Source organism: Osmerus mordax, chromosome 1, assembly GCF_038355195.1.
Source record: "Osmerus mordax isolate fOsmMor3 chromosome 1, fOsmMor3.pri, whole genome shotgun sequence".
Lineage (NCBI taxonomy): Eukaryota > Metazoa > Chordata > Actinopteri > Osmeriformes > Osmeridae > Osmerus > Osmerus mordax.
Window position 1 is genome coordinate 2837276 of NC_090050.1, and position 27108 is coordinate 2864383.

The 27108-nt window shown below is 52.6% G+C and overlaps 28 non-coding genes and 1 pseudogene across 28 annotated transcripts; 14 read left to right on the forward strand and 15 right to left on the reverse strand.

The window, feature by feature from the left end:
* Positions 1-36: 36 nt before the first annotated feature.
* Positions 37-143, reverse strand: LOC136953394 (U6 spliceosomal RNA). The gene has a single exon (XR_010877952.1). It is a non-coding gene; the product is annotated as a U6 spliceosomal RNA (small nuclear RNA).
* A 239-nt stretch (positions 144-382) lies between these two features.
* Positions 383-579, forward strand: LOC136954189 (U2 spliceosomal RNA). Its single transcript, XR_010878094.1, has one exon. It is a non-coding gene; the product is annotated as a U2 spliceosomal RNA (small nuclear RNA).
* Positions 580-1536: 957 nt separating this feature from the next.
* LOC136953405 (U6 spliceosomal RNA) lies at positions 1537-1643 on the reverse strand. Its single transcript, XR_010877953.1, has one exon. It is a non-coding gene; the product is annotated as a U6 spliceosomal RNA (small nuclear RNA).
* A 239-nt stretch (positions 1644-1882) lies between these two features.
* Positions 1883-2079, forward strand: LOC136954194 (U2 spliceosomal RNA). Its single transcript, XR_010878095.1, has one exon. It is a non-coding gene; the product is annotated as a U2 spliceosomal RNA (small nuclear RNA).
* A 909-nt stretch (positions 2080-2988) lies between these two features.
* LOC136953416 (U6 spliceosomal RNA) lies at positions 2989-3095 on the reverse strand. Its single transcript, XR_010877954.1, has one exon. It is a non-coding gene; the product is annotated as a U6 spliceosomal RNA (small nuclear RNA).
* Positions 3096-3334: 239 nt separating this feature from the next.
* On the forward strand, positions 3335-3531 carry LOC136954201 (U2 spliceosomal RNA). The gene has a single exon (XR_010878097.1). It is a non-coding gene; the product is annotated as a U2 spliceosomal RNA (small nuclear RNA).
* A 953-nt stretch (positions 3532-4484) lies between these two features.
* LOC136953427 (U6 spliceosomal RNA) lies at positions 4485-4591 on the reverse strand. The gene has a single exon (XR_010877955.1). It is a non-coding gene; the product is annotated as a U6 spliceosomal RNA (small nuclear RNA).
* Positions 4592-10819: 6228 nt separating this feature from the next.
* LOC136952843 (U2 spliceosomal RNA) lies at positions 10820-11000 on the forward strand (annotated as a pseudogene).
* Positions 11001-11917: 917 nt separating this feature from the next.
* Positions 11918-12024, reverse strand: LOC136953438 (U6 spliceosomal RNA). The gene has a single exon (XR_010877956.1). It is a non-coding gene; the product is annotated as a U6 spliceosomal RNA (small nuclear RNA).
* A 239-nt stretch (positions 12025-12263) lies between these two features.
* Positions 12264-12460, forward strand: LOC136954206 (U2 spliceosomal RNA). The gene has a single exon (XR_010878098.1). It is a non-coding gene; the product is annotated as a U2 spliceosomal RNA (small nuclear RNA).
* A 936-nt stretch (positions 12461-13396) lies between these two features.
* LOC136953449 (U6 spliceosomal RNA) lies at positions 13397-13503 on the reverse strand. Its single transcript, XR_010877957.1, has one exon. It is a non-coding gene; the product is annotated as a U6 spliceosomal RNA (small nuclear RNA).
* A 239-nt stretch (positions 13504-13742) lies between these two features.
* LOC136952190 (U2 spliceosomal RNA) lies at positions 13743-13939 on the forward strand. The gene has a single exon (XR_010877816.1). It is a non-coding gene; the product is annotated as a U2 spliceosomal RNA (small nuclear RNA).
* Positions 13940-14856: 917 nt separating this feature from the next.
* On the reverse strand, positions 14857-14963 carry LOC136953460 (U6 spliceosomal RNA). Its single transcript, XR_010877958.1, has one exon. It is a non-coding gene; the product is annotated as a U6 spliceosomal RNA (small nuclear RNA).
* A 239-nt stretch (positions 14964-15202) lies between these two features.
* On the forward strand, positions 15203-15399 carry LOC136952197 (U2 spliceosomal RNA). The gene has a single exon (XR_010877818.1). It is a non-coding gene; the product is annotated as a U2 spliceosomal RNA (small nuclear RNA).
* A 930-nt stretch (positions 15400-16329) lies between these two features.
* Positions 16330-16436, reverse strand: LOC136953482 (U6 spliceosomal RNA). Its single transcript, XR_010877960.1, has one exon. It is a non-coding gene; the product is annotated as a U6 spliceosomal RNA (small nuclear RNA).
* Positions 16437-16675: 239 nt separating this feature from the next.
* LOC136952205 (U2 spliceosomal RNA) lies at positions 16676-16872 on the forward strand. The gene has a single exon (XR_010877820.1). It is a non-coding gene; the product is annotated as a U2 spliceosomal RNA (small nuclear RNA).
* Positions 16873-17810: 938 nt separating this feature from the next.
* LOC136953493 (U6 spliceosomal RNA) lies at positions 17811-17917 on the reverse strand. Its single transcript, XR_010877961.1, has one exon. It is a non-coding gene; the product is annotated as a U6 spliceosomal RNA (small nuclear RNA).
* A 239-nt stretch (positions 17918-18156) lies between these two features.
* LOC136952212 (U2 spliceosomal RNA) lies at positions 18157-18353 on the forward strand. Its single transcript, XR_010877821.1, has one exon. It is a non-coding gene; the product is annotated as a U2 spliceosomal RNA (small nuclear RNA).
* Positions 18354-19310: 957 nt separating this feature from the next.
* On the reverse strand, positions 19311-19417 carry LOC136953505 (U6 spliceosomal RNA). The gene has a single exon (XR_010877962.1). It is a non-coding gene; the product is annotated as a U6 spliceosomal RNA (small nuclear RNA).
* A 239-nt stretch (positions 19418-19656) lies between these two features.
* On the forward strand, positions 19657-19853 carry LOC136952218 (U2 spliceosomal RNA). The gene has a single exon (XR_010877822.1). It is a non-coding gene; the product is annotated as a U2 spliceosomal RNA (small nuclear RNA).
* Positions 19854-20816: 963 nt separating this feature from the next.
* On the reverse strand, positions 20817-20923 carry LOC136953516 (U6 spliceosomal RNA). The gene has a single exon (XR_010877963.1). It is a non-coding gene; the product is annotated as a U6 spliceosomal RNA (small nuclear RNA).
* A 239-nt stretch (positions 20924-21162) lies between these two features.
* LOC136952231 (U2 spliceosomal RNA) lies at positions 21163-21359 on the forward strand. The gene has a single exon (XR_010877824.1). It is a non-coding gene; the product is annotated as a U2 spliceosomal RNA (small nuclear RNA).
* A 964-nt stretch (positions 21360-22323) lies between these two features.
* LOC136953527 (U6 spliceosomal RNA) lies at positions 22324-22430 on the reverse strand. The gene has a single exon (XR_010877964.1). It is a non-coding gene; the product is annotated as a U6 spliceosomal RNA (small nuclear RNA).
* A 239-nt stretch (positions 22431-22669) lies between these two features.
* LOC136952237 (U2 spliceosomal RNA) lies at positions 22670-22866 on the forward strand. Its single transcript, XR_010877826.1, has one exon. It is a non-coding gene; the product is annotated as a U2 spliceosomal RNA (small nuclear RNA).
* Positions 22867-23811: 945 nt separating this feature from the next.
* On the reverse strand, positions 23812-23918 carry LOC136953538 (U6 spliceosomal RNA). The gene has a single exon (XR_010877965.1). It is a non-coding gene; the product is annotated as a U6 spliceosomal RNA (small nuclear RNA).
* Positions 23919-24157: 239 nt separating this feature from the next.
* Positions 24158-24354, forward strand: LOC136952243 (U2 spliceosomal RNA). Its single transcript, XR_010877827.1, has one exon. It is a non-coding gene; the product is annotated as a U2 spliceosomal RNA (small nuclear RNA).
* A 973-nt stretch (positions 24355-25327) lies between these two features.
* LOC136953549 (U6 spliceosomal RNA) lies at positions 25328-25434 on the reverse strand. Its single transcript, XR_010877966.1, has one exon. It is a non-coding gene; the product is annotated as a U6 spliceosomal RNA (small nuclear RNA).
* A 239-nt stretch (positions 25435-25673) lies between these two features.
* LOC136952250 (U2 spliceosomal RNA) lies at positions 25674-25870 on the forward strand. The gene has a single exon (XR_010877828.1). It is a non-coding gene; the product is annotated as a U2 spliceosomal RNA (small nuclear RNA).
* A 968-nt stretch (positions 25871-26838) lies between these two features.
* On the reverse strand, positions 26839-26945 carry LOC136953560 (U6 spliceosomal RNA). Its single transcript, XR_010877967.1, has one exon. It is a non-coding gene; the product is annotated as a U6 spliceosomal RNA (small nuclear RNA).
* Between the last annotated feature and the right edge of the window lie 163 nt (positions 26946-27108).

Consider the following 27108-nt stretch of genomic DNA (forward strand, 5'->3'; position numbering starts at 1 on the left):
GCCCTAACCCTAAAAGGTGGAATGATGATGATGATCCAAAATTCGGAACGCTTCACGGATTTGCGTGTCATCCTTTCGCAGGGGCCATGCTAATCTTCTCTGTATCGATCCAATTTTATTAGATGTGCTGCCGTAGCGAGCACAAGACAGGCAGCTGCACCGACCCCTATATATCCGGCACGTCACTGGTCGAGTCGTCTTGGGGCGGGGTTGAAGCGCGAGGGCCGGCCCCCTCGCCATCCCCTCTACCCCTCCCCTCTACCCCTACTGCTAACCCCTACACCCCCTACTCTAGTCTAGTCTCGTCGTTGTCGTCCGTCACCGTGGAGCAGCGCAAGGGTACTGAGGGGCCGTGCGCGGGTATCGTGGAGTAATGGGGGTCATCGCTTCTCGGCCTTTTGGCTCAGATCAAGTGTAGTTTCTGTTCTTGTCAGTTTAATATCTGATAGGTCACCCACGGGGGCGACCAGTTCTTATTAAGCAGATTTTTGCAAACAGGGAGCCGGAACGAGGGCTCGCTCCGTCCGCTCCGCGCATCGCCCCGGTATCGCAGCTCCTCCGGGGAACGGTGCACTCTTTCTAAGCGTGTCAAAGGGAAACCCTGTGGGTGAGGTGAGTGAATGTGAGTGATGTGAGTGAGGTGAGTGAATGTGAGTGAGGTGAGAGGCCGGGTGTCATCATGCCCCCACCAGTCATATGCTTAAAATCTCGAGTTGCTGGACGCAGCAGTCTCTACTTGATGGCTCTCACATCTCGTTGTGTAACTTACTGTAGCATTGCGAGTCATACGTTCATAAGTGAAGATGTGGACTTATGGGTTGTTCTTGGGCATAAGAGGAATTGTCAAGCATTGTTCTGTGGATTCTCGGTCTCCTGAGACCTTCTCCTCAGCTCTGGCTTTGTCCTTGTAATTCCTCACCTCTGGCTTTCCATCTCTGGTTTACAATAATCATGATGGTGTAGGTAAGAGTCCACCTAAGAGTCCACCTTCCTTTTGTCACACACGTTTGCCTTGTAATTGATTTCATTCATTTGCCATGTTATTTCATGTACGTTTCATTTGAACGTACTTACTTACTTACCTTGACCATTCTTGCTCTGATTGAACCCATCGAGTCAAATAAGCAAGTGTGTAATTCCATTGGTATTGGCCTCATTTGGCGGTTCATGTTAATACACTGCTCAGTTTCCCCATCTTCCTTGAAACCATAGGGGAATCATTTTCAGTCGTTTGGCCAATATTTACCCCCCCTAGAGGAGTGTGCATGCGCGTGCGTGCGTGCGTGCGTGCGTACGTAACCAACCAACAAACCAACAAACAAACTAGTGAATAAATGCCCAAAAATAAGGAATACGCCGGTGAGGCGAAGCCCTTTTCCTTTGGCCTGCCGTTTTCCCGCCCTTTTACTTAAAAAAAAACAAAAAAACAAAAAAAAAATTGGGGATCGTTTGTTTGTTTACAACTAGGTGGTCGTCGGTCAAGGTCTAACCCTAGCCCTAGCCCTAACCCTAAAAGGTGGAATGATGATGATGATCCAAAATTCGGAACGCTTCACGGATTTGCGTGTCATCCTTTCGCAGGGGCCATGCTAATCTTCTCTGTATCGATCCAATTTTATTAGATGTGCTGCCGTAGCGAGCACAAGACAGGCAGCTGCACCGACCCCTATATATCCGGCACGTCACTGGTCGAGTCGTCTTGGGGCGGGGTTGAAGCGCGAGGGCCGGCCCCCTCGCCATCCCCTCTACCCCTCCCCTCTACCCCTACTGCTAACCCCTACACCCCCTACTCTAGTCTAGTCTCGTCGTTGTCGTCCGTCACCGTGGAGCAGCGCAAGGGTACTGAGGGGCCGTGCGCGGGTATCGTGGAGTAATGGGGGTCATCGCTTCTCGGCCTTTTGGCTCAGATCAAGTGTAGTTTCTGTTCTTGTCAGTTTAATATCTGATAGGTCACCCACGGGGGCGACCAGTTCTTATTAAGCAGATTTTTGCAAACAGGGAGCCGGAACGAGGGCTCGCTCCGTCCGCTCCGCGCATCGCCCCGGTATCGCAGCTCCTCCGGGGAACGGTGCACTCTTTCTAAGCGTGTCAAAGGGAAACCCTGTGGGTGAGGTGAGTGAGGTGAGAGGCCGGGTGTCATCATACCCCCACCAGTCATATGCTTAAAATCTCGAGTTGCTGGACGCAGCACTCTCTACTGGATGGCTCTCACATCTCGTTGTGTAACTTACTGTAGCATTGCGAGTCATACGTTCATAAGTGAAGATGTGGACTTATGGGTTGTTCTTGGGCATAAGAGGAATTGTCAAGCATTGTTCTGTGGATTCTCGGTCTCCTGAGACCTTCTCCTCAGCTCTGGCTTTGTCCTTGTAATTCCTCACCTCTGGCTTTCCATCTCTGGTTTACAATAATCATGATGGTGTAGGTAAGAGTCCACCTAAGAGTCCACCTTCCTTTTGTCACACACGTTTGCCTTGTAATTGATTTCATTCATTTGCCATGTTATTTCATGTACGTTTCATTTGAACGTACTTACTTACTTACCTTGACCATTCTTGCTCTGATTGAACCCATCGAGTCAAATAAGCAAGTGTGTAATTCAATTGGTATTGGCCTCATTTGGCGGTTCATGTTAATACACTGCTCAGTTTCCCCATCTTCCTTGAAACCATAGGGGAATCATTTTCAGTCGTTTGGCCAATATTTACCCCCCCTAGAGGAGTGTGCACGCGCGTGCGTGCGTGCGTACGTAACCAACCAACAAACCAACAAACAAACTAGTGAATAAATGCCCAAAAATAAGGAATACGCCGGTGAGGCGAAGCCCTTTTCCTTTGGCCTGCCGTTTTCCCGCCCTTTTACTTAAAAAAAACAAAAAAAAAAATTGGGGATCGTTTGTTTGTTTACAACTAGGTGGTCGTCGGTCAAGGTCTAACCCTAGCCCTAGCCCTAGCCCTAACCCTAAAAGGTGGAATGATGATGATGATCCAAAATTCGGAACGCTTCACGGATTTGCGTGTCATCCTTTCGCAGGGGCCATGCTAATCTTCTCTGTATCGATCCAATTTTATTAGATGTGCTGCCGTAGCGAGCACAAGACAGGCAGCTGCACCGACCCCTATATATCCGGCACGTCACTGGTCGAGTCGTCTTGGGGCGGGGTTGAAGCGCGAGGGCCGGCCCCCTCGCCATCCCCTCTACCCCTCCCCTCTACCCCTACTGCTAACCCCTACACCCCCTACTCTAGTCTAGTCTCGTCGTTGTCGTCCGTCACCGTGGAGCAGCGCAAGGGTACTGAGGGGCCGTGCGCGGGTATCGTGGAGTAATGGGGGTCATCGCTTCTCGGCCTTTTGGCTCAGATCAAGTGTAGTTTCTGTTCTTGTCAGTTTAATATCTGATAGGTCACCCACGGGGGCGACCAGTTCTTATTAAGCAGATTTTTGCAAACAGGGAGCCGGAACGAGGGCTCGCTCCGTCCGCTCCGCGCATCGCCCCGGTATCGCAGCTCCTCCGGGGAACGGTGCACTCTTTCTAAGCGTGTCAAAGGGAAACCCTGTGGGTGAGGTGAGTGAATGTGAGTGATGTGAGTGAGGTGAGTGAATGTGAGTGAGGTGAGAGGCCGGGTGTCATCATGCCCCCACCAGTCATATGCTTAAAATCTCGAGTTGCTGGACGCAGCAGTCTCTACTTGATGGCTCTCACATCTCGTTGTGTAACTTACTGTAGCATTGCGAGTCATACGTTCATAAGTGAAGATGTGGACTTATGGGTTGTTCTTGGGCATAAGAGGAATTGTCAAGCATTGTTCTGTGGATTCTCGGTCTCCTGAGACCTTCTCCTCAGCTCTGGCTTTGTCCTTGTAATTCCTCACCTCTGGCTTTCCATCTCTGGTTTACAATAATCATGATGGTGTAGGTAAGAGTCCACCTAAGAGTCCACCTTCCTTTTGTCACACACGTTTGCCTTGTAATTGATTTCATTCATTTGCCATGTTATTTCATGTACGTTTCATTTGAACGTACTTACTTACTTACCTTGACCATTCTTGCTCTGATTGAACCCATCGAGTCAAATAAGCAAGTGTGTAATTCCATTGGTATTGGCCTCATTTGGCGGTTCATGTTAATACACTGCTCAGTTTCCCCATCTTCCTTGAAACCATAGGGGAATCATTTTCAGTCGTTTGGCCAATATTTACCCCCCCTAGAGGAGTGTGCATGCGCGTGCGTGCGTGCGTGCGTACGTAACCAACCAACAAACCAACAAACAAACTAGTGAATAAATGCCCAAAAATAAGGAATACGCCGGTGAGGCGAAGCCCTTTTCCTTTGGCCTGCCGTTTTCCCGCCCTTTTACTTAAAAAAAAACAAAAAAACAAAAAAAAAATTGGGGATCGTTTGTTTGTTTACAACTAGGTGGTCGTCGGTCAAGGTCTAACCCTAGCCCTAGCCCTAACCCTAAAAGGTGGAATGATGATGATGATCCAAAATTCGGAACGCTTCACGGATTTGCGTGTCATCCTTTCGCAGGGGCCATGCTAATCTTCTCTGTATCGATCCAATTTTATTAGATGTGCTGCCGTAGCGAGCACAAGACAGGCAGCTGCACCGACCCCTATATATCCGGCACGTCACTGGTCGAGTCGTCTTGGGGCGGGGTTGAAGCGCGAGGGCCGGCCCCCTCGCCATCCCCTCTACCCCTCCCCTCTACCCCTACTGCTAACCCCTACACCCCCTACTCTAGTCTAGTCTCGTCGTTGTCGTCCGTCACCGTGGAGCAGCGCAAGGGTACTGAGGGGCCGTGCGCGGGTATCGTGGAGTAATGGGGGTCATCGCTTCTCGGCCTTTTGGCTAAGATCAAAAGCTGCATCGCGGCCTTATCAAGCGATCGAGCGCCATTGAGGCGACAGTGGCAACCGGCGGTATTGCGGGAGGCGGTGGACCTGGAGTCGGCATTCTGGAGGCGGACGTGAACTGCGGCGGTGAGTCTGGGGCGGGGAGGGTTGGCGGTACCGGGAGTCGAGCGATGTATGGGGCACCGGTACCGTGCTTAGGGGGGATGGTCGCTGGGCCGAGTGCCGTGGGAGGGTTTGCCCCGACCACGGAGGGAGCGGCTGGGGTCGCGGCGGGGATCCTGCGGAGGACCCTGACCGGCGGACTGCAGGCCAGGGGGGACGGTGTGTCCCATGCTCCGGGGCCGGAGGCTGGCAGATCTGGTGGAGCCGGGGACGGAGGCGGAGTCCCCAATGCGGCCGGAGGTCCGGGCGGCGACAAAGGTCTGGGAGGCGGCGGAGCGCCTGGCGGAGGAGCGTCGGGAGACGGCGGAGCGCTTGGCGGCGGGGCGCTTGGCGGCGGAGCGCTTGGCGGCGGAGCGCTTGGCGGCGGAGGAGTGCAGGCTGGCGGCGGAGCGCTTGGCGGCGGAGGAGTGCTGGCTGGCGGCGGAGCACCGGGAGGTGGCGGAGCGCCTGGCGGAGGAGCGCCAGGAGGCGGAGCGCCGGGCGGAGGAGCGTCGGGAGGCGGAGCGCTTGGCGGTGGTGGAGGGCCGGCTGGCGGCGGTGGTGGCGCCTCTGGTGGCGGGAGGCCGATGGGACGGCCGCGGACGGGTATGAAGAACTCCCTCCGGTTTTCATGGAGGGACCCGGATGTGCCGCGGCTGTCGAGAGAGGTGTTCACCCGGCAGGTGGTGATCGCCATTTTAAAACTGACGCCGGCGGAGGTCCTGTGTCTACAGGACAACGTCCAGGAGAGGGGGTTCGATGTGACCCTGAAGACGGCGGCTATTGCGGCGTCCGTCCTGGGCTTGGTGAGGGCCCAGAGGGCGGTGGCGCCCCTTGGGTCGTATGAGGTGGTGGACCTTGACCGCCAGAATTTTAGGGTGGTGACGGTCCATTTATATAATGGGAACGTGTCGGAGCAGGCGGTGGCCGCGTTTCTCAGCCGCTATGGGGACGTGAAGTCAGGGGCCCGGTACGTCCTGGACTCGTTGGGGTACTGGACGGGGCGGCGCCAGTACCAGATGCTGCTGGGTGAGGACGGAGCGGGGATGGACGGGCTACAGCACCCCCCGGCCTATTTTTCCATCGGGAGTGACAGGGGCTATTTGTTCTATGCTCGCCAGCCCCCTTGCTGCAGGAGGTGTCGCCGGGTGGGGCACACGGAGGTGACATGTGGGGGGCCCCGCTGCGGGGTGTGTGGTGAGGAGGGGCACGTGGCACGGAACTGCCACGTGCCAAAGACCTGCCACCGCTGTGGTGCGGCGGGGCACCTAATGAGGTCGTGCCCTGCCCGGGAGAGGAGTTATGCGGGAGCCGCAGCAAGGGAGGCTGGTGCCCCTGTCACCCCAGGCGTCGCCCCTGGTGCCCCGGGCGGGGCCCCTGTCGCCCCAGAGGAGGCCCCGGAGGTTCCGGACGTAGCCCCCGACGCCCTGGTCACTCCAGAGACGGCGGAGGAGAGGGGGGAGGCGGCGGACGAAGAGGTCACCGCGTCCTCTCCGGAGGAAGACCTCACCATGGACGGGTTGCGGCAGCTGACGCGGGTGTTGGAGGAGTTGACGGCGCAGGCGGAGGTGACCCTAGATTCTGGGGAATCGAGGCTAGGGTCGGGTGGCGAGGTGGATGGTATGGTGAGGGCTGGAGGCGGCGGGTCGGGCCCGGCGGGGCTCGGGCAGCTGCAGCTGGTCCTGGACAGAGTGGATGGGGGGGAGGTGGGGGGGTCGAGGAACCCCCGCCGAAAGGCGAGTGCGCTCGCTGAGGGTGAGCGGTTTGTGGCAGGGGGGGCGGGGAGTAAGAGGGGGAAGGGGAGGGAGGGTAGACGAAGCGGGGAGAGGGGGCAAGGGCGGACTCTGCCCAGTTCGATGCCCGACACCCCGGTGGAGTTAGGTGGGGGTTTTATAGAGGGCGGGGAGGAGGAGGGGGAGCCAAACCCGGTGCCGGCCTCCTGGGGGGAAAGGATGGAGACGGAGGAGGGGGAGGGGAGTGGGAGTGGGGTGGGGGAGGATTTGTATGGGTGATAGGTTGGGGTCTTGGGGTTTTTTTTTCTTTTATGTATGTATCATGTCTTTCACTGTTTGTACTTTTAATTTGCGGGGATTGAGGGACAGGGTGAAGAGGGCGGCTGTTTTTTCGTTTTTGGGGGGTTTGAATTTCACTGTGTGTTTTGTACAGGAGGTGCACTTAAGGGACAGGGGTGATGTGGTGGGGTTTACGCGGGAGTGGGGAAGGGGGGGGTCTGTATGGAGTGTGGGGGGGGTGCACTCATCAGGGGTGGGGATTTTGTTTGGGGGCGGTGGGGTTCGGGTGGAGGGGTCTTTTATGATATCACAGGGGAGGGCCATGGGGGCTGATATTTGTGTGGGGGAAATGAAAATGCGGGTGATTTGCGTGTATGGGCCACAGGGGAGGGTGGCAAGGGGGGAGTTGGTGGAGTGTGTGGCCCCTCACTGTGCAACAAACAGGGTGTTGGTGGTAGGGGGGGATTTCAATGTTGAGTTAGGGGGCACGGGTGAGGTGAGTGTCGCAGCGTGGAGGGTTTTGTTTAGCGGGCATAGTTTGGTGGATGGGGGGAGGCGCACTACCCCTCATTTGGACGGGCCCACGTGGCGTAATTCCCGTGGGGTCCAGAAGCGTTTAGACTACGTTTTCTTGCCTCGGTCTTTGGGACCGGTGTCGGGCCGGGTGCTCCCTGTATTCTTCTCGGACCATGATGGGGTCCTCTTGACGGTGCGGGCCCGGGTGCCGGTCTTTGGCCGGGGGTACTGGCGCCTCAACCTGGGGGTCTTGGAGGAGCGGGAGTTCTGCGACTCCGTGGCCCACTTCTATCAGGGCCTCGTGGGCCTTAAGCCCTTCTACGCGGGGATGGTCGAGTGGTGGGAGACTGTTAAGGCCCGACTGAGGGACTTTATCCAGGGGCACTGCAGGAGGCAGGCGAAGGCTTTGAGGGCGGAGATCGCACGGCTGCAGCACCAACTTGAGCTGGAGCATTCCTTGGGAAACCTGGGAGTGTCCCCCGACTTGCAGCGGTGTGCCGCTCTCAAGGTCCGTTTGAGGGTCATCCATGAGCGTCGTGCTCGCGCCTACCTCTTGAGGGCGCGTCAGGATTTCTTGGAAGAGAATGAGACGTGCTCGGCCTCTTTCTTCGCCTCGGTCAAAGCGGCGAAGAGGAGGTCAGTGTTCGCGGGGGTGAGGGACCTCCAGGGCCACGTAGCAGCGGAGCCTGCCCGTATGGTGGAGGCCGCCACCGACTATTACCGCGTTTTGTTTAGTGCCAGGGAGGTAGATGAGGGTTATGGCGAGGTCTTCCTTAGAGCGTTGACCCGGCGGGCGCCTCCAGAGGTGGCGGCGGCCATGGAGGCGCCGTTGTCCCTTGGGGAGCTGGAGGGAGCACTGAGGCGCATGGGCCGGCGGAAGGTGCCGGGCCTCGATGGGCTGCCGGCCGAGTTCTATCTCAAGTTTTGGGATGTGATCGGGCCGGCGGTCCTCGAGGTCCTCACCGAGGTCCTCGGCACGGCGACCCTGGGAGGGTCGATGGCCGACGGGGTGCTGTCCCTCCTGTCGAAGGGAGGGGACGGCACCGACCTGGGGAACTGGCGGCCATTGACCATGCTGTGCGTGGACTACAAACTGTTGGCCAAGGTCTTGGCGGACCGGCTGCGCACAGCACTCCCGGGCGTCGTGCACGAGGACCAGACCTGTGGCGTAGGGGGCCGGTCCGTGCGCTGGAATCTCCAGCTGCTCCGGGACGTCATAGCCTGGGCCGGGGACCGCGGGCTGCCTCTGATGGTAGCCGGCCTCGACCAGGCAAAGGCGTTCGATAGGGTCCACAGAGGTTTTTTGTTTAAGGTGTTAGAGAGGCTAGGGATAGGGCACGTGTTCATCGGGTGGCTGAGTACTCTGTACTCGGCCGTGGGGTGCACGGTTTCTATCAATGGGCACTTGGGACAGAGGTTTGACTTGGTCTCAGGGGTTAGGCAAGGGTGCCCGCTCTCACCCCTGCTGTTCATCCTTTATATGGAGCCCCTGGCGGCGGCCATTCGGGCCGACCCCGGTGTTGATGGGATACTGGTACCAGGTAGCGGGGGCCTACGGGTCAAGATGACTCAGTACGCAGACGACACCACTCTGCTGCTGGGGAGCGACGCTAGCCTGATCCGAGCCTTGGAGACCTTCCAAGATTTCACGAAGGCCTCTGGTGCGGTGCTTAACCTCACCAAGTCGTCGGTGAAGTTCTTTGGGCGCTGGAGGGGAAGGACGGATGTACCAGGGGGGCTGGCTCACTGTGCAGGGCCCCTGCGGATCTTGGGGGTGCATTTTCAGGCGGCCCAGTGCGCCACGGCCAACTGGACCAGGCGCCTAACCGCGGTCGAGCGGAAGTTGTCCCTGTGGAAGGCCAGGACTTTGACATTCGTGGGGAAAGTACTGGTCCTGAGGATGGAGGTGTTGCCGACTCTCCTCTTCCTGGCTTACGTGTATCCCATGCCGGCCGGCATGCGGCGGCCCTTGACGCGGCTCGTGTTTCGCTTCCTCTGGGGGGGGAGATACGAGATCGTGTCGAGGGTCCGCATGCTGGCCCCCGTGAGTCAGGGGGGGAGGGACGTGCCACACTTCCCGCTGAAACTTGACTGCGTGTTCGTTTGTTTTCTTTTGGGAGAGTTGTCCAGTCCGGTGCTGCACCCTTCTGGGCACTTCCTACGTTTTTTCTTTTCGTATCAGGCGAGGCACTTGATAGAGTGGTCCAACCTGGGCCCCCGGGCGGAGCAGCTGCCGTGGCACTTTGGCCAAGCGGCCAAGTGGATGAAGCTGCACCCTGCGGCCAGGGACCCGGTACTGGGCCTGAGTCAGAGGGCCCTGTATGCCGAGTTGGTGCAGGGAGTCTGTGCGCCGGCCGTGGTGGGGATACCCGCCGCGGTCTGGTCGTCAGTACAACTGCCCGGTCTTGACAACGGTCTCAAAGACCTGAATTGGCTGTGCCTTCACAAGGGCCTGCCGGTGCGGGAGATCATGCACCGGCACGGCCTGGCACGGACCTCGGTGTGCCCGCGGGCCACCTGTAGCGGTGACGAGTCCATAAGACACGTCATGTGGGACTGTCCTTTTGCGGGGGTAGTGTGGGCGAGGGCGGGGTTTTTGCTGGGCAGGGTGGTCACGGGGTTTAGGCTCACATGGGTGAGGGTGGAGAGGGGTGTGGGGTGGTCAGGGGGGAGGCGTAATCGCTTCCTCCTGTGGCTGATCATCAGCCTTTTTAAACGGGTGTTGTGGCAGGCGAGGAAGGAGTGGGTGCAGAGAGGGGTGGACTGGGGGGTGGAGGGGTGTGTTAAGAGGGTGGAGGATAGTCTACGGGTGAGGGTGGGGGTGGATGTGAGGAGGTGGGGGATGCACGCGGCCAGAGAGAGGTGGAAGGGGGGTCTTGGCCTCCTGTGAGGGGCGGGGTTTTTTTGGGTGGTGTTGGTTTTTGTGTGGGAGGGTCACCCTGGCTGTGTTTTTTGTGTTTTGCTGGGATTGGCCCTGAGCGTGGCCTTTGGCCCAGTGAGGTCCTGATTGTGTCCCTGTGTACCCTGCCCCTGTGTGAAGCCTCAGATTTTGTGTATTGCCACTACGGGTGGTTGGGGTGCGTTTATTGTTTCCTGTTATTCCTATTATTTGTTTTATTTAAGGATTTCACTTGTGTGTGTAAGGGGCTGGGGGTGTGGGGGTTTTTGGGAAGGGCGAGGGTTTATTGTGGTGTCTATGAGGGTGTATATGGGGATTGGGGTTTGTGCGGACAGTGTCGGTTGGGTGAGTGGGGTTTAGGCCCCACGCCTTTCTTGTGTTGTGTCTGTTGTGAATAAAACTTTTAAAACTAAAAAATTCTGTTCTTGTCAGTTTAATATCTGATAGGTCACCCACGGGGGCGACCAGTTCTTATTAAGCAGATTTTTGCAAACAGGGAGCCGGAACGAGGGCTCGCTCCGTCCGCTCCGCGCATCGCCCCGGTATCGCAGCTCCTCCGGGGAACGGTGCACTCTTTCTAAGCGTGTCAAAGGGAAACCCTGTGGGTGAGGTGAGTGAGGTGAGAGGCCGGGTGTCATCATACCCCCACCAGTCATATGCTTAAAATCTCGAGTTGCTGGACGCAGCACTCTCTACTGGATGGCTCTCACATCTCGTTGTGTAACTTACTGTAGCATTGCGAGTCATACGTTCATAAGTGAAGATGTGGACTTATGGGTTGTTCTTGGGCATAAGAGGAATTGTCAAGCATTGTTCTGTGGATTCTCGGTCTCCTGAGACCTTCTCCTCAGCTCTGGCTTTGTCCTTGTAATTCCTCACCTCTGGCTTTCCATCTCTGGTTTACAATAATCATGATGGTGTAGGTAAGAGTCCACCTAAGAGTCCACCTTCCTTTTGTCACACACGTTTGCCTTGTAATTGATTTCATTCATTTGCCATGTTATTTCATGTACGTTTCATTTGAACGTACTTACTTACTTACCTTGACCATTCTTGCTCTGATTGAACCCATCGAGTCAAATAAGCAAGTGTGTAATTCCATTGGTATTGGCCTCATTTGGCGGTTCATGTTAATACACTGCTCAGTTTCCCCATCTTCCTTGAAACCATAGGGGAATCATTTTCAGTCGTTTGGCCAATATTTACCCCCCCTAGAGGAGTGTGCATGCGCGTGCGTGCGTGCGTACGTAACCAACCAACAAACCAACAAACAAACTAGTGAATAAATGCCCAAAAATAAGGAATACGCCGGTGAGGCGAAGCCCTTTTCCTTTGGCCTGCCGTTTTCCCGCCCTTTTACTTAAAAAAAAACAAAAAAAAAAAAAAAAAAATGGGGATCGTTTGTTTGTTTACAACTAGGTGGTCGTCGGTCAAGGTCTAACCCTAGCCCTAGCCCTAGCCCTAACCCTAAAAGGTGGAATGATGATGATGATCCAAAATTCGGAACGCTTCACGGATTTGCGTGTCATCCTTTCGCAGGGGCCATGCTAATCTTCTCTGTATCGATCCAATTTTATTAGATGTGCTGCCGTAGCGAGCACAAGACAGGCAGCTGCACCGACCCCTATATATCCGGCACGTCACTGGTCGAGTCGTCTTGGGGCGGGGTTGAAGCGCGAGGGCCGGCCCCCTCGCCATCCCCTCTACCCCTCCCCTCTACCCCTACTGCTAACCCCTACACCCCCTACTCTAGTCTAGTCTCGTCGTTGTCGTCCGTCACCGTGGAGCAGCGCAAGGGTACTGAGGGGCCGTGCGCGGGTATCGTGGAGTAATGGGGGTCATCGCTTCTCGGCCTTTTGGCTCAGATCAAGTGTAGTTTCTGTTCTTGTCAGTTTAATATCTGATAGGTCACCCACGGGGGCGACCAGTTCTTATTAAGCAGATTTTTGCAAACAGGGAGCCGGAACGAGGGCTCGCTCCGTCCGCTCCGCGCATCGCCCCGGTATCGCAGCTCCTCCGGGGAACGGTGCACTCTTTCTAAGCGTGTCAAAGGGAAACCCTGTGGGTGAGGTGAGTGAATGTGAGTGAGGTGAGTGAATGTGAGTGAGGTGAGAGGCCGGGTGTCATCATGCCCCCACCAGTCATATGCTTAAAATCTCGAGTTGCTGGACGCAGCAGTCTCTACTTGATGGCTCTCACATCTCGTTGTGTAACTTACTGTAGCATTGCGAGTCATACGTTCATAAGTGAAGATGTGGACTTATGGGTTGTTCTTGGGCATAAGAGGAATTGTCAAGCATTGTTCTGTGGATTCTCGGTCTCCTGAGACCTTCTCCTCAGCTCTGGCTTTGTCCTTGTAATTCCTCACCTCTGGCTTTCCATCTCTGGTTTACAATAATCATGATGGTGTAGGTAAGAGTCCACCTAAGAGTCCACCTTCCTTTTGTCACACACGTTTGCCTTGTAATTGATTTCATTCATTTGCCATGTTATTTCATGTACGTTTCATTTGAACGTACTTACTTACTTACCTTGACCATTCTTGCTCTGATTGAACCCATCGAGTCAAATAAGCAAGTGTGTAATTCCATTGGTATTGGCCTCATTTGGCGGTTCATGTTAATACACTGCTCAGTTTCCCCATCTTCCTTGAAACCATAGGGGAATCATTTTCAGTCGTTTGGCCAATATTTACCCCCCCTAGAGGAGTGTGCATGCGCGTGCGTGCGTGCGTGCGTACGTAACCAACCAACAAACCAACAAACAAACTAGTGAATAAATGCCCAAAAATAAGGAATACGCCGGTGAGGCGAAGCCCTTTTCCTTTGGCCTGCCGTTTTCCCGCCCTTTTACTTAAAAAAAAACAAAAAATAAAATGGGGATCGTTTGTTTGTTTACAACTAGGTGGTCGTCGGTCAAGGTCTAACCCTAGCCCTAGCCCTAACCCTAAAAGGTGGAATGATGATGATGATCCAAAATTCGGAACGCTTCACGGATTTGCGTGTCATCCTTTCGCAGGGGCCATGCTAATCTTCTCTGTATCGATCCAATTTTATTAGATGTGCTGCCGTAGCGAGCACAAGACAGGCAGCTGCACCGACCCCTATATATCCGGCACGTCACTGGTCGAGTCGTCTTGGGGCGGGGTTGAAGCGCGAGGGCCGGCCCCCTCGCCATCCCCTCTACCCCTCCCCTCTACCCCTACTGCTAACCCCTACACCCCCTACTCTAGTCTAGTCTCGTCGTTGTCGTCCGTCACCGTGGAGCAGCGCAAGGGTACTGAGGGGCCGTGCGCGGGTATCGTGGAGTAATGGGGGTCATCGCTTCTCGGCCTTTTGGCTCAGATCAAGTGTAGTTTCTGTTCTTGTCAGTTTAATATCTGATAGGTCACCCACGGGGGCGACCAGTTCTTATTAAGCAGATTTTTGCAAACAGGGAGCCGGAACGAGGGCTCGCTCCGTCCGCTCCGCGCATCGCCCCGGTATCGCAGCTCCTCCGGGGAACGGTGCACTCTTTCTAAGCGTGTCAAAGGGAAACCCTGTGGGTGAGGTGAGTGAGGTGAGAGGCCGGGTGTCATCATACCCCCACCAGTCATATGCTTAAAATCTCGAGTTGCTGGACGCAGCACTCTCTACTGGATGGCTCTCACATCTCGTTGTGTAACTTACTGTAGCATTGCGAGTCATACGTTCATAAGTGAAGATGTGGACTTATGGGTTGTTCTTGGGCATAAGAGGAATTGTCAAGCATTGTTCTGTGGATTCTCGGTCTCCTGAGACCTTCTCCTCAGCTCTGGCTTTGTCCTTGTAATTCCTCACCTCTGGCTTTCCATCTCTGGTTTACAATAATCATGATGGTGTAGGTAAGAGTCCACCTAAGAGTCCACCTTCCTTTTGTCACACACGTTTGCCTTGTAATTGATTTCATTCATTTGCCATGTTATTTCATGTACGTTTCATTTGAACGTACTTACTTACTTACCTTGACCATTCTTGCTCTGATTGAACCCATCGAGTCAAATAAGCAAGTGTGTAATTCCATTGGTATTGGCCTCATTTGGCGGTTCATGTTAATACACTGCTCAGTTTCCCCATCTTCCTTGAAACCATAGGGGAATCATTTTCAGTCGTTTGGCCAATATTTACCCCCCCTAGAGGAGTGTGCATGCGCGTGCGTGCGTGCGTACGTAACCAACCAACAAACCAACAAACAAACTAGTGAATAAATGCCCAAAAATAAGGAATACGCCGGTGAGGCGAAGCCCTTTTCCTTTGGCCTGCCGTTTTCCCGCCCTTTTACTTAAAAAAAAACAAAAAAACAAAAAAAAAAATGGGGATCGTTTGTTTGTTTACAACTAGGTGGTCGTCGGTCAAGGTCTAACCCTAGCCCTAGCCCTAGCCCTAACCCTAAAAGGTGGAATGATGATGATGATCCAAAATTCGGAACGCTTCACGGATTTGCGTGTCATCCTTTCGCAGGGGCCATGCTAATCTTCTCTGTATCGATCCAATTTTATTAGATGTGCTGCCGTAGCGAGCACAAGACAGGCAGCTGCACCGACCCCTATATATCCGGCACGTCACTGGTCGAGTCGTCTTGGGGCGGGGTTGAAGCGCGAGGGCCGGCCCCCTCGCCATCCCCTCTACCCCTCCCCTCTACCCCTACTGCTAACCCCTACACCCCCTACTCTAGTCTAGTCTCGTCGTTGTCGTCCGTCACCGTGGAGCAGCGCAAGGGTACTGAGGGGCCGTGCGCGGGTATCGTGGAGTAATGGGGGTCATCGCTTCTCGGCCTTTTGGCTCAGATCAAGTGTAGTTTCTGTTCTTGTCAGTTTAATATCTGATAGGTCACCCACGGGGGCGACCAGTTCTTATTAAGCAGATTTTTGCAAACAGGGAGCCGGAACGAGGGCTCGCTCCGTCCGCTCCGCGCATCGCCCCGGTATCGCAGCTCCTCCGGGGAACGGTGCACTCTTTCTAAGCGTGTCAAAGGGAAACCCTGTGGGTGAGGTGAGTGAATGTGAGTGAGGTGAGTGAATGTGAGTGAGGTGAGAGGCCGGGTGTCATCATGCCCCCACCAGTCATATGCTTAAAATCTCGAGTTGCTGGACGCAGCAGTCTCTACTTGATGGCTCTCACATCTCGTTGTGTAACTTACTGTAGCATTGCGAGTCATACGTTCATAAGTGAAGATGTGGACTTATGGGTTGTTCTTGGGCATAAGAGGAATTGTCAAGCATTGTTCTGTGGATTCTCGGTCTCCTGAGACCTTCTCCTCAGCTCTGGCTTTGTCCTTGTAATTCCTCACCTCTGGCTTTCCATCTCTGGTTTACAATAATCATGATGGTGTAGGTAAGAGTCCACCTAAGAGTCCACCTTCCTTTTGTCACACACGTTTGCCTTGTAATTGATTTCATTCATTTGCCATGTTATTTCATGTACGTTTCATTTGAACGTACTTACTTACTTACCTTGACCATTCTTGCTCTGATTGAACCCATCGAGTCAAATAAGCAAGTGTGTAATTCCATTGGTATTGGCCTCATTTGGCGGTTCATGTTAATACACTGCTCAGTTTCCCCATCTTCCTTGAAACCATAGGGGAATCATTTTCAGTCGTTTGGCCAATATTTACCCCCCCTAGAGGAGTGTGCATGCGCGTGCGTGCGTGCGTGCGTACGTAACCAACCAACAAACCAACAAACAAACTAGTGAATAAATGCCCAAAAATAAGGAATACGCCGGTGAGGCGAAGCCCTTTTCCTTTGGCCTGCCGTTTTCCCGCCCTTTTACTTAAAAAAAAACAAAAAATAAAATGGGGATCGTTTGTTTGTTTACAACTAGGTGGTCGTCGGTCAAGGTCTAACCCTAGCCCTAACCCTAAAAGGTGGAATGATGATGATGATCCAAAATTCGGAACGCTTCACGGATTTGCGTGTCATCCTTTCGCAGGGGCCATGCTAATCTTCTCTGTATCGATCCAATTTTATTAGATGTGCTGCCGTAGCGAGCACAAGACAGGCAGCTGCACCGACCCCTATATATCCGGCACGTCACTGGTCGAGTCGTCTTGGGGCGGGGTTGAAGCGCGAGGGCCGGCCCCCTCGCCATCCCCTCTACCCCTCCCCTCTACCCCTACTGCTAACCCCTACACCCCCTACTCTAGTCTAGTCTCGTCGTTGTCGTCCGTCACCGTGGAGCAGCGCAAGGGTACTGAGGGGCCGTGCGCGGGTATCGTGGAGTAATGGGGGTCATCGCTTCTCGGCCTTTTGGCTCAGATCAAGTGTAGTTTCTGTTCTTGTCAGTTTAATATCTGATAGGTCACCCACGGGGGCGACCAGTTCTTATTAAGCAGATTTTTGCAAACAGGGAGCCGGAACGAGGGCTCGCTCCGTCCGCTCCGCGCATCGCCCCGGTATCGCAGCTCCTCCGGGGAACGGTGCACTCTTTCTAAGCGTGTCAAAGGGAAACCCTGTGGGTGAGGTGAGTGAATGTGAGTGAGGTGAGTGAATGTGAGTGAGGTGAGAGGCCGGGTGTCATCATGCCCCCACCAGTCATATGCTTAAAATCTCGAGTTGCTGGACGCAGCAGTCTCTACTTGATGGCTCTCACATCTCGTTGTGTAACTTACTGTAGCATTGCGAGTCATACGTTCATAAGTGAAGATGTGGACTTATGGGTTGTTCTTGGGCATAAGAGGAATTGTCAAGCATTGTTCTGTGGATTCTCGGTCTCCTGAGACCTTCTCCTCAGCTCTGGCTTTGTCCTTGTAATTCCTCACCTCTGGCTTTCCATCTCTGGTTTACAATAATCATGATGGTGTAGGTAAGAGTCCACCTAAGAGTCCACCTTCCTTTTGTCACACACGTTTGCCTTGTAATTGATTTCATTCATTTGCCATGTTATTTCATGTACGTTTCATTTGAACGTACTTACTTACTTACCTTGACCATTCTTGCTCTGATTGAACCCATCGAGTCAAATAAGCAAGTGTGTAATTCCATTGGTATTGGCCTCATTTGGCGGTTCATGTTAATACACTGCTCAGTTTCCCCATCTTCCTTGAAACCATAGGGGAATCATTTTCAGTCGTTTGGCCAATATTTACCCCCCCTAGAGGAGTGTGCATGCGCGTGCGTGCGTGCGTACGTAACCAACCAACAAACCAACAAACAAACTAGTGAATAAATGCCCAAAAATAAGGAATACGCCGGTGAGGCGAAGCCCTTTTCCTTTGGCCTGCCGTTTTCCCGCCCTTTTACTTAAAAAAAAACAAAAAATAAAATGGGGATCGTTTGTTTGTTTACAACTAGGTGGTCGTCGGTCAAGGTCTAACCCTAGCCCTAGCCCTAGCCCTAACCCTAAAAGGTGGAATGATGATGATGATCCAAAATTCGGAACGCTTCACGGATTTGCGTGTCATCCTTTCGCAGGGGCCATGCTAATCTTCTCTGTATCGATCCAATTTTATTAGATGTGCTGCCGTAGCGAGCACAAGACAGGCAGCTGCACCGACCCCTATATATCCGGCACGTCACTGGTCGAGTCGTCTTGGGGCGGGGTTGAAGCGCGAGGGCCGGCCCCCTCGCCATCCCCTCTACCCCTCCCCTCTACCCCTACTGCTAACCCCTACACCCCCTACTCTAGTCTAGTCTCGTCGTTGTCGTCCGTCACCGTGGAGCAGCGCAAGGGTACTGAGGGGCCGTGCGCGGGTATCGTGGAGTAATGGGGGTCATCGCTTCTCGGCCTTTTGGCTCAGATCAAGTGTAGTTTCTGTTCTTGTCAGTTTAATATCTGATAGGTCACCCACGGGGGCGACCAGTTCTTATTAAGCAGATTTTTGCAAACAGGGAGCCGGAACGAGGGCTCGCTCCGTCCGCTCCGCGCATCGCCCCGGTATCGCAGCTCCTCCGGGGAACGGTGCACTCTTTCTAAGCGTGTCAAAGGGAAACCCTGTGGGTGAGGTGAGTGAATGTGAGTGAGGTGAGTGAATGTGAGTGAGGTGAGTGAATGTGAGTGAGGTGAGAGGCCGGGTGTCATCATGCCCCCACCAGTCATATGCTTAAAATCTCGAGTTGCTGGACGCAGCAGTCTCTACTTGATGGCTCTCACATCTCGTTGTGTAACTTACTGTAGCATTGCGAGTCATACGTTCATAAGTGAAGATGTGGACTTATGGGTTGTTCTTGGGCATAAGAGGAATTGTCAAGCATTGTTCTGTGGATTCTCGGTCTCCTGAGACCTTCTCCTCAGCTCTGGCTTTGTCCTTGTAATTCCTCACCTCTGGCTTTCCATCTCTGGTTTACAATAATCATGATGGTGTAGGTAAGAGTCCACCTAAGAGTCCACCTTCCTTTTGTCACACACGTTTGCCTTGTAATTGATTTCATTCATTTGCCATGTTATTTCATGTACGTTTCATTTGAACGTACTTACTTACTTACCTTGACCATTCTTGCTCTGATTGAACCCATCGAGTCAAATAAGCAAGTGTGTAATTCCATTGGTATTGGCCTCATTTGGCGGTTCATGTTAATACACTGCTCAGTTTCCCCATCTTCCTTGAAACCATAGGGGAATCATTTTCAGTCGTTTGGCCAATATTTACCCCCCCTAGAGGAGTGTGCATGCGCGTGCGTGCGTGCGTACGTAACCAACCAACAAACCAACAAACAAACTAGTGAATAAATGCCCAAAAATAAGGAATACGCCGGTGAGGCGAAGCCCTTTTCCTTTGGCCTGCCGTTTTCCCGCCCTTTTACTTAAAAAAAACAAAAAAAAAAATTGGGGATCGTTTGTTTGTTTACAACTAGGTGGTCGTCGGTCAAGGTCTAACCCTAGCCCTAGCCCTAGCCCTAACCCTAAAAGGTGGAATGATGATGATGATCCAAAATTCGGAACGCTTCACGGATTTGCGTGTCATCCTTTCGCAGGGGCCATGCTAATCTTCTCTGTATCGATCCAATTTTATTAGATGTGCTGCCGTAGCGAGCACAAGACAGGCAGCTGCACCGACCCCTATATATCCGGCACGTCACTGGTCGAGTCGTCTTGGGGCGGGGTTGAAGCGCGAGGGCCGGCCCCCTCGCCATCCCCTCTACCCCTCCCCTCTACCCCTACTGCTAACCCCTACACCCCCTACTCTAGTCTAGTCTCGTCGTTGTCGTCCGTCACCGTGGAGCAGCGCAAGGGTACTGAGGGGCCGTGCGCGGGTATCGTGGAGTAATGGGGGTCATCGCTTCTCGGCCTTTTGGCTCAGATCAAGTGTAGTTTCTGTTCTTGTCAGTTTAATATCTGATAGGTCACCCACGGGGGCGACCAGTTCTTATTAAGCAGATTTTTGCAAACAGGGAGCCGGAACGAGGGCTCGCTCCGTCCGCTCCGCGCATCGCCCCGGTATCGCAGCTCCTCCGGGGAACGGTGCACTCTTTCTAAGCGTGTCAAAGGGAAACCCTGTGGGTGAGGTGAGTGAATGTGAGTGAGGTGAGTGAATGTGAGTGAGGTGAGTGAATGTGAGTGAGGTGAGAGGCCGGGTGTCATCATGCCCCCACCAGTCATATGCTTAAAATCTCGAGTTGCTGGACGCAGCAGTCTCTACTTGATGGCTCTCACATCTCGTTGTGTAACTTACTGTAGCATTGCGAGTCATACGTTCATAAGTGAAGATGTGGACTTATGGGTTGTTCTTGGGCATAAGAGGAATTGTCAAGCATTGTTCTGTGGATTCTCGGTCTCCTGAGACCTTCTCCTCAGCTCTGGCTTTGTCCTTGTAATTCCTCACCTCTGGCTTTCCATCTCTGGTTTACAATAATCATGATGGTGTAGGTAAGAGTCCACCTAAGAGTCCACCTTCCTTTTGTCACACACGTTTGCCTTGTAATTGATTTCATTCATTTGCCATGTTATTTCATGTACGTTTCATTTGAACGTACTTACTTACTTACCTTGACCATTCTTGCTCTGATTGAACCCATCGAGTCAAATAAGCAAGTGTGTAATTCCATTGGTATTGGCCTCATTTGGCGGTTCATGTTAATACACTGCTCAGTTTCCCCATCTTCCTTGAAACCATAGGGGAATCATTTTCAGTCGTTTGGCCAATATTTACCCCCCCTAGAGGAGTGTGCATGCGCGTGCGTGCGTGCGTGCGTACGTAACCAACCAACAAACCAACAAACAAACTAGTGAATAAATGCCCAAAAATAAGGAATACGCCGGTGAGGCGAAGCCCTTTTCCTTTGGCCTGCCGTTTTCCCGCCCTTTTACTTAAAAAAAAACAAAAAAACAAAAAAAAAATTGGGGATCGTTTGTTTGTTTACAACTAGGTGGTCGTCGGTCAAGGTCTAACCCTAGCCCTAGCCCTAACCCTAAAAGGTGGAATGATGATGATGATCCAAAATTCGGAACGCTTCACGGATTTGCGTGTCATCCTTTCGCAGGGGCCATGCTAATCTTCTCTGTATCGATCCAATTTTATTAGATGTGCTGCCGTAGCGAGCACAAGACAGGCAGCTGCACCGACCCCTATATATCCGGCACGTCACTGGTCGAGTCGTCTTGGGGCGGGGTTGAAGCGCGAGGGCCGGCCCCCTCGCCATCCCCTCTACCCCTCCCCTCTACCCCTACTGCTAACCCCTACACCCCCTACTCTAGTCTAGTCTCGTCGTTGTCGTCCGTCACCGTGGAGCAGCGCAAGGGTACTGAGGGGCCGTGCGCGGGTATCGTGGAGTAATGGGGGTCATCGCTTCTCGGCCTTTTGGCTCAGATCAAGTGTAGTTTCTGTTCTTGTCAGTTTAATATCTGATAGGTCACCCACGGGGGCGACCAGTTCTTATTAAGCAGATTTTTGCAAACAGGGAGCCGGAACGAGGGCTCGCTCCGTCCGCTCCGCGCATCGCCCCGGTATCGCAGCTCCTCCGGGGAACGGTGCACTCTTTCTAAGCGTGTCAAAGGGAAACCCTGTGGGTGAGGTGAGTGAATGTGAGTGAGGTGAGTGAATGTGAGTGAGGTGAGTGAATGTGAGTGAGGTGAGAGGCCGGGTGTCATCATGCCCCCACCAGTCATATGCTTAAAATCTCGAGTTGCTGGACGCAGCAGTCTCTACTTGATGGCTCTCACATCTCGTTGTGTAACTTACTGTAGCATTGCGAGTCATACGTTCATAAGTGAAGATGTGGACTTATGGGTTGTTCTTGGGCATAAGAGGAATTGTCAAGCATTGTTCTGTGGATTCTCGGTCTCCTGAGACCTTCTCCTCAGCTCTGGCTTTGTCCTTGTAATTCCTCACCTCTGGCTTTCCATCTCTGGTTTACAATAATCATGATGGTGTAGGTAAGAGTCCACCTAAGAGTCCACCTTCCTTTTGTCACACACGTTTGCCTTGTAATTGATTTCATTCATTTGCCATGTTATTTCATGTACGTTTCATTTGAACGTACTTACTTACTTACCTTGACCATTCTTGCTCTGATTGAACCCATCGAGTCAAATAAGCAAGTGTGTAATTCCATTGGTATTGGCCTCATTTGGCGGTTCATGTTAATACACTGCTCAGTTTCCCCATCTTCCTTGAAACCATAGGGGAATCATTTTCAGTCGTTTGGCCAATATTTACCCCCCCTAGAGGAGTGTGCATGCGCGTGCGTGCGTGCGTGCGTACGTAACCAACCAACAAACCAACAAACAAACTAGTGAATAAATGCCCAAAAATAAGGAATACGCCGGTGAGGCGAAGCCCTTTTCCTTTGGCCTGCCGTTTTCCCGCCCTTTTACTTAAAAAAAAAACAAAAAAACAAAAAAAAAATTGGGGATCGTTTGTTTGTTTACAACTAGGTGGTCGTCGGTCAAGGTCTAACCCTAGCCCTAGCCCTAACCCTAAAAGGTGGAATGATGATGATGATCCAAAATTCGGAACGCTTCACGGATTTGCGTGTCATCCTTTCGCAGGGGCCATGCTAATCTTCTCTGTATCGATCCAATTTTATTAGATGTGCTGCCGTAGCGAGCACAAGACAGGCAGCTGCACCGACCCCTATATATCCGGCACGTCACTGGTCGAGTCGTCTTGGGGCGGGGTTGAAGCGCGAGGGCCGGCCCCCTCGCCATCCCCTCTACCCCTCCCCTCTACCCCTACTGCTAACCCCTACACCCCCTACTCTAGTCTAGTCTCGTCGTTGTCGTCCGTCACCGTGGAGCAGCGCAAGGGTACTGAGGGGCCGTGCGCGGGTATCGTGGAGTAATGGGGGTCATCGCTTCTCGGCCTTTTGGCTCAGATCAAGTGTAGTTTCTGTTCTTGTCAGTTTAATATCTGATAGGTCACCCACGGGGGCGACCAGTTCTTATTAAGCAGATTTTTGCAAACAGGGAGCCGGAACGAGGGCTCGCTCCGTCCGCTCCGCGCATCGCCCCGGTATCGCAGCTCCTCCGGGGAACGGTGCACTCTTTCTAAGCGTGTCAAAGGGAAACCCTGTGGGTGAGGTGAGTGAATGTGAGTGAGGTGAGTGAATGTGAGTGAGGTGAGAGGCCGGGTGTCATCATGCCCCCACCAGTCATATGCTTAAAATCTCGAGTTGCTGGACGCAGCAGTCTCTACTTGATGGCTCTCACATCTCGTTGTGTAACTTACTGTAGCATTGCGAGTCATACGTTCATAAGTGAAGATGTGGACTTATGGGTTGTTCTTGGGCATAAGAGGAATTGTCAAGCATTGTTCTGTGGATTCTCGGTCTCCTGAGACCTTCTCCTCAGCTCTGGCTTTGTCCTTGTAATTCCTCACCTCTGGCTTTCCATCTCTGGTTTACAATAATCATGATGGTGTAGGTAAGAGTCCACCTAAGAGTCCACCTTCCTTTTGTCACACACGTTTGCCTTGTAATTGATTTCATTCATTTGCCATGTTATTTCATGTACGTTTCATTTGAACGTACTTACTTACTTACCTTGACCATTCTTGCTCTGATTGAACCCATCGAGTCAAATAAGCAAGTGTGTAATTCCATTGGTATTGGCCTCATTTGGCGGTTCATGTTAATACACTGCTCAGTTTCCCCATCTTCCTTGAAACCATAGGGGAATCATTTTCAGTCGTTTGGCCAATATTTACCCCCCCTAGAGGAGTGTGCATGCGCGTGCGTGCGTGCGTGCGTACGTAACCAACCAACAAACCAACAAACAAACTAGTGAATAAATGCCCAAAAATAAGGAATACGCCGGTGAGGCGAAGCCCTTTTCCTTTGGCCTGCCGTTTTCCCGCCCTTTTACTTAAAAAAAAAACAAAAAAACAAAAAAAAAATTGGGGATCGTTTGTTTGTTTACAACTAGGTGGTCGTCGGTCAAGGTCTAACCCTAGCCCTAGCCCTAACCCTAAAAGGTGGAATGATGATGATGATCCAAAATTCGGAACGCTTCACGGATTTGCGTGTCATCCTTTCGCAGGGGCCATGCTAATCTTCTCTGTATCGATCCAATTTTATTAGATGTGCTGCCGTAGCGAGCACAAGACAGGCAGCTGCACCGACCCCTATATATCCGGCACGTCACTGGTCGAGTCGTCTTGGGGCGGGGTTGAAGCGCGAGGGCCGGCCCCCTCGCCATCCCCTCTACCCCTCCCCTCTACCCCTACTGCTAACCCCTACACCCCCTACTCTAGTCTAGTCTCGTCGTTGTCGTCCGTCACCGTGGAGCAGCGCAAGGGTACTGAGGGGCCGTGCGCGGGTATCGTGGAGTAATGGGGGTCATCGCTTCTCGGCCTTTTGGCTCAGATCAAGTGTAGTTTCTGTTCTTGTCAGTTTAATATCTGATAGGTCACCCACGGGGGCGACCAGTTCTTATTAAGCAGATTTTTGCAAACAGGGAGCCGGAACGAGGGCTCGCTCCGTCCGCTCCGCGCATCGCCCCGGTATCGCAGCTCCTCCGGGGAACGGTGCACTCTTTCTAAGCGTGTCAAAGGGAAACCCTGTGGGTGAGGTGAGTGAATGTGAGTGAGGTGAGTGAATGTGAGTGAGGTGAGTGAATGTGAGTGAGGTGAGAGGCCGGGTGTCATCATGCCCCCACCAGTCATATGCTTAAAATCTCGAGTTGCTGGACGCAGCAGTCTCTACTTGATGGCTCTCACATCTCGTTGTGTAACTTACTGTAGCATTGCGAGTCATACGTTCATAAGTGAAGATGTGGACTTATGGGTTGTTCTTGGGCATAAGAGGAATTGTCAAGCATTGTTCTGTGGATTCTCGGTCTCCTGAGACCTTCTCCTCAGCTCTGGCTTTGTCCTTGTAATTCCTCACCTCTGGCTTTCCATCTCTGGTTTACAATAATCATGATGGTGTAGGTAAGAGTCCACCTAAGAGTCCACCTTCCTTTTGTCACACACGTTTGCCTTGTAATTGATTTCATTCATTTGCCATGTTATTTCATGTACGTTTCATTTGAACGTACTTACTTACTTACCTTGACCATTCTTGCTCTGATTGAACCCATCGAGTCAAATAAGCAAGTGTGTAATTCCATTGGTATTGGCCTCATTTGGCGGTTCATGTTAATACACTGCTCAGTTTCCCCATCTTCCTTGAAACCATAGGGGAATCATTTTCAGTCGTTTGGCCAATATTTACCCCCCCTAGAGGAGTGTGCATGCGCGTGCGTGCGTGCGTGCGTGCGTACGTAACCAACCAACAAACCAACAAACAAACTAGTGAATAAATGCCCAAAAATAAGGAATACGCCGGTGAGGCGAAGCCCTTTTCCTTTGGCCTGCCGTTTTCCCGCCCTTTTACTTAAAAAAAAACAAAAAAACAAAAAAAAAATTGGGGATCGTTTGTTTGTTTACAACTAGGTGGTCGTCGGTCAAGGTCTAACCCTAGCCCTAGCCCTAGCCCTAACCCTAAAAGGTGGAATGATGATGATGATCCAAAATTCGGAACGCTTCACGGATTTGCGTGTCATCCTTTCGCAGGGGCCATGCTAATCTTCTCTGTATCGATCCAATTTTATTAGATGTGCTGCCGTAGCGAGCACAAGACAGGCAGCTGCACCGACCCCTATATATCCGGCACGTCACTGGTCGAGTCGTCTTGGGGCGGGGTTGAAGCGCGAGGGCCGGCCCCCTCGCCATCCCCTCTACCCCTCCCCTCTACCCCTACTGCTAACCCCTACACCCCCTACTCTAGTCTAGTCTCGTCGTTGTCGTCCGTCACCGTGGAGCAGCGCAAGGGTACTGAGGGGCCGTGCGCGGGTATCGTGGAGTAATGGGGGTCATCGCTTCTCGGCCTTTTGGCTCAGATCAAGTGTAGTTTCTGTTCTTGTCAGTTTAATATCTGATAGGTCACCCACGGGGGCGACCAGTTCTTATTAAGCAGATTTTTGCAAACAGGGAGCCGGAACGAGGGCTCGCTCCGTCCGCTCCGCGCATCGCCCCGGTATCGCAGCTCCTCCGGGGAACGGTGCACTCTTTCTAAGCGTGTCAAAGGGAAACCCTGTGGGTGAGGTGAGTGAATGTGAGTGAGGTGAGTGAATGTGAGTGAGGTGAGTGAATGTGAGTGAGGTGAGAGGCCGGGTGTCATCATGCCCCCACCAGTCATATGCTTAAAATCTCGAGTTGCTGGACGCAGCAGTCTCTACTTGATGGCTCTCACATCTCGTTGTGTAACTTACTGTAGCATTGCGAGTCATACGTTCATAAGTGAAGATGTGGACTTATGGGTTGTTCTTGGGCATAAGAGGAATTGTCAAGCATTGTTCTGTGGATTCTCGGTCTCCTGAGACCTTCTCCTCAGCTCTGGCTTTGTCCTTGTAATTCCTCACCTCTGGCTTTCCATCTCTGGTTTACAATAATCATGATGGTGTAGGTAAGAGTCCACCTAAGAGTCCACCTTCCTTTTGTCACACACGTTTGCCTTGTAATTGATTTCATTCATTTGCCATGTTATTTCATGTACGTTTCATTTGAACGTACTTACTTACTTACCTTGACCATTCTTGCTCTGATTGAACCCATCGAGTCAAATAAGCAAGTGTGTAATTCCATTGGTATTGGCCTCATTTGGCGGTTCATGTTAATACACTGCTCAGTTTCCCCATCTTCCTTGAAACCATAGGGGAATCATTTTCAGTCGTTTGGCCAATATTTACCCCCCCTAGAGGAGTGTGCATGCGCGTGCGTGCGTGCGTGCGTGCGTACGTAACCAACCAACAAACCAACAAACAAACTAGTGAATAAATGCCCAAAAATAAGGAATACGCCGGTGAGGCGAAGCCCTTTTCCTTTGGCCTGCCGTTTTCCCGCCCTTTTACTTAAAAAAAAAACAAAAAAACAAAAAAAAAATTGGGGATCGTTTGTTTGTTTACAACTAGGTGGTCGTCGGTCAAGGTCTAACCCTAGCCCTAGCCCTAACCCTAAAAGGTGGAATGATGATGATGATCCAAAATTCGGAACGCTTCACGGATTTGCGTGTCATCCTTTCGCAGGGGCCATGCTAATCTTCTCTGTATCGATCCAATTTTATTAGATGTGCTGCCGTAGCGAGCACAAGACAGGCAGCTGCACCGACCCCTATATATCCGGCACGTCACTGGTCGAGTCGTCTTGGGGCGGGGTTGAAGCGCGAGGGCCGGCCCCCTCGCCATCCCCTCTACCCCTCCCCTCTACCCCTACTGCTAACCCCTACACCCCCTACTCTAGTCTAGTCTCGT